This window comes from Toxorhynchites rutilus, unplaced genomic scaffold (genome assembly GCF_029784135.1).
Source record: "Toxorhynchites rutilus septentrionalis strain SRP unplaced genomic scaffold, ASM2978413v1 HiC_scaffold_23, whole genome shotgun sequence".
In the NCBI taxonomy this organism is placed as follows: Eukaryota; Metazoa; Arthropoda; class Insecta; order Diptera; family Culicidae; genus Toxorhynchites; species Toxorhynchites rutilus.
Genome location: NW_026599795.1, coordinates 76,197 through 80,411, shown reverse-complemented (window position 1 = coordinate 80,411; position 4,215 = coordinate 76,197).

The window sequence follows — 4,215 nt, the reverse complement described above, 5'->3', positions numbered from 1 at the left end:
AACGGCTTCTTTTCTCTTCTTTTCTACACATTCACGCATGACAGCGACAAGAGGCAGCTCTGGCAGCCATCACGAAGATATCAACACAAGCGGAAATGGCTTATTGGTGTCATTTGGTTTCGGAAATGGGCTAAGCTATAGCAAGCGGACGGTCTGCGCTCTCGTTCGTTCGTCGTCTGCACACAACTGTTATTCTATAAATGGACGGGTAGTTCATAAGCACTGATTGCTTCCAGATTGTAAGTTCACTTGTAGTCGTCTCGGACCACAATCTTAGCGTGACTTAGCGCTAGTGCTAAGTTTCATTCAGTTCAGTTAATGTTCGAACATGGCCTCATTTGAGTTTCAAATTATGTGAATCGTTTTATGTGGGTAGCTTATTTCCGCCTCTCTGCCCATGTTTGTATAGGAGACGTAAGCGACAAAATGAACAAAATCTACTTTTCCGCCGTTATGCATTCTACACAATGTAATACGGTTGCTCAACATGCAAACAAACACTTTTTGTTCGAAAACATTTGAGCAATTTTGAAAAAATGTTTCCGAAAAATCACTATTTGTCCGCATAACAGACGTAGTTCCATACAGCTTTCATACATCGTTCGAAAATCAACAATTGTCAGTATTATGTGCTATGAGCTAAATATACATTTGAATCACATTCTTTGTAAAGTCTGAACATGCCTGTCACGATAGTGTCTTATTACTTAGTGTTTCCTAATAGATGAGTATAAGAAACCATTGAGACGCTGCTCATATAATTACTATTTTCTGTACACTGCACTGCGATGAACAAAGAGAAGCAGTTGTGTTTTTTATGTTATAATTACCTGAAATTCTGCATTTGAATCATCAAGTAGATAATGAAACAATCAGATCCGTATTAAAATTAAAATAATATTGGTTCTTAGCATTATAACTCCTTGGATTCGACATCGAATTATTCCACATACTCATACTCATACCGTTGGTGTTAGTCACTCGATCATCTTTATGCGTTCGCGCGATGCATAATATCTTCAAGTTTTTAGAGGAGTTCTCTCGGATTCTCAGGTTTTCAAAAGATAACTCTCCCCTTCCAGATTAGAGTTCGATATATCGCCGGTCCGATTAGTTTTAGAATTCTTCTGGTTATCTTTACAGCTAATAATAATTCTCCGCCGTCGCGAATGGAGTTCTTTAAAGTGTATACGCTATGAATAACACCGGGACGATTGATTTTCGAGAAGTTCTCTCAGTTACCTTCTCAAGTTTCCCACAGGTAATTTTCCATCGTTGCGTTTGGATTTCGATGGGAAAAGATGCGATAAATAATAGAATGTATATCCGATCCAATTAATTGTACAGGTTTTCCTTTTCAGGTTACCTAGAAATAATCTTTCCCGTATGAGGTAACACATGAGAATTTCGGATTTTCATTTCGTCAAATGGTCGATTGATGTAAACGCATGTAAACGGATGAGCACATTGACACTATGATCTTCTGACCTTTAGAATGATTTGGAGAACCTATCACGTCTGATGTTAAGACGTTATATAAAATCAAAGCCAGCACAGCACGCGGGCTCTATGAATCATTTTTGGGTATTCTTTTTTTTTGTTATGGACATTGTAGATCAATTGGTCTGAACATCAGAATGTTTTGGAGGACCTAGAACATCTAATATTTATATAAACTCAAAGATATTGTAGCACGTTGCTACTTGGTAAGGAACCACACGCACTGCGCGCTAACCGTATTGATTTTCGTATGTTTAAGCAGGAGAAAAATGACACTGAGAGTGCGTAAGAAAAGAAACGATACACTTTGGATCGATCGAACGAAAAGTGTCAAAAAACAAAATTGGCCAAGGAATAGGAAGGGTGAGGGAGGGATAATGTTTATGCATAATGAATATATTTTACAGAAACTTGGTAAAATGAACCAACCATATGAAAAAACTGGATAAAACTGGATAATATTTTAAAAAACTGGAAGATTTCAGGGTTTAACTGTATAACTGGATCGAGGAAAAAAACTGGAAGAATCCAGTTTAAACTGGAACATTGCCATCGCTGAATACATGTGAGTCGGGGGTATTTTTTAGTGTTGAGTACTTTTGTACTCGGTTGTCGTTGTGCAGACCGGAATGTTTCCCTAAAACGTACTTTAGATACTAGAGGTGAATGAACTTTCGCGGTTCGAGAACTACGTAAACATGAGATGTGCAATAATCCCAGAGAGAAATGTAAAATACAATGATCGTTTGACAATTCTTCCGTTCGCATATTTTGGTAGTCCTAGGCATCATACGAGGGTCACTATTTATATTTCGGGAATAGGAACAAAAACAAATAGTTAAGCTGCGAATATATTTTTATTGTTTTTCTAAGTACTCGCCACGACGATCGATACACTTTTGCATGCGCTTAAACCAATTTTCAAAGCATTTATTCCAATCGACACGAGCCTTTTTATTGAGCGATTGTCAAATTATGTGGGATCCAACACAACTAAGTGTTCATGTAAAATCGCATATATGCTGGTGGAACTAATGCTTAGGGATGTCTCAATCGCACAATAGGTTACATGACGATCTTGCTTAATCATTTCGTGCACAGCATCGATGTTTTCTGGCACTACAGTCGATTTTGGACGACCTTCACGAAACTCGTCGGACAGCGAACTACGACCACGATTGAATTCACTATACCAGCGATACACAGTGGTTTTTGATGGAGCTTCATCGCCAAAAGTCAAATTAAGTTGATTGACGCACTCTTGTTGTGATAATCCACGTCGAAAGTCGTAAAAAATCATCGCACGAAAATGTTCACGATTCAGTTCCATTTTTTTGCCGAGACCAAACTTTCAACTAAATATAAAATAAACAAATAGCGTCCGTATGACAAAATGTTCTGAGTACGTATATCGTCAAAAATGTCAAACTTTACGATGGAACCGTCAGATGGACTCACATGACATCAGTGTTGCCAATTCCCGAAATATAAATAGTGACCCTCGTATCAAACGTAAAAGGACGTTCATCAAATTTTTAGCAGCCCAAATTGGAGTATTGCCAGATACTCTCAGAAGTATTTGGTTAAGTAAAATATCGGAATAATATTCCAAGGTCAGAGTTTTTTTTTTCGTGGGTGGCAATATAGTTGTTACGGCCTTTGGCAGAGTTAATTATATCTATCTACTTCTTTTTGTTTGGCACTAACGTTCCCAGTGGAACTTTTTCCTTCTCAACGTAGGTATTATTTGCACCATTTTTATTAGTAGTACTTAAGTGAAATTTCTATGACTGAAGAAAAGAAAAGAATTTCTAATCGCTGTTTTCAGGAATTGACTTCAGTTCACGCTGCGAATTTGTTTTTAAATTTTTATGTCCTCAATACTCTCAAAGATATAAAAGGAAGATATAATGAATGACACGGAAATTTATTTGTTAATTTATATAAAGGCAAAGATAGGAAGGAAGCTATGGAATGTTTTATAATACAAAAAAACAATGAAACGCTGTTAAAGAAAGGACTACCAGAAACCGGTCAAGTCACCCGAGAGGATGAAAAGGAAAAGGAAAAGGAAAAGGAAAATGAAAAGGAAAAGGAAAAGGAAAAGGAAAAGGAAAAGGAAAAGGAAAAGGAAAAGGAAAAGGAAAAGGAAAAGGAAAAGGAAAAGGAAAAGGAAAAGGAAAAGGAAAAGGAAAAGGAAAAGGAAAAGGAAAAGGAAAAGGAAAAGGAAAAGGAAAAGGAAAAGGAAAAGGAAAAAGGAAAAGGAAAAAGGAAAAGGAAAAGGAAAAGGAAAAGGAAAAGGAAAAGGAAAAGGAAAAGGAAGGAAAAGGAAAAGGAAAAGGAAAAAGGAAAAGGAAAAAGGAAAAGGAAAAGGAAAAGGAAAAGGAAAAGGAAAAGGAAAAGGAAAAGGAAAAGGAAAAGGAAAAGGAAAAGGAAAAGGAAAAGGAAAAGGAAAAGGAAAAGGAAAAGGAAAAGGAAAAGGAAAAGGAAAAGGAAAAGGAAAAGGAAAAAGGAAAAGGAAAAGGAAAAGGAAAAGGAAAAGGAAAAGGAAAAGGAAAAGGAAAAGGAAAAGGAAAAGGAAAAGGAAAAGGAAAAGCGAAAAGGAAAAGGAAAGGAAAAGGAAAAGGAAAAGGAAAAAGGAAAAGGAAAAAGGAAAAGGAAAAGGAAAAGGAAAAGGAAAAGGAAAAGGAAAAGAAGAAAATGAAATAGGAAAAG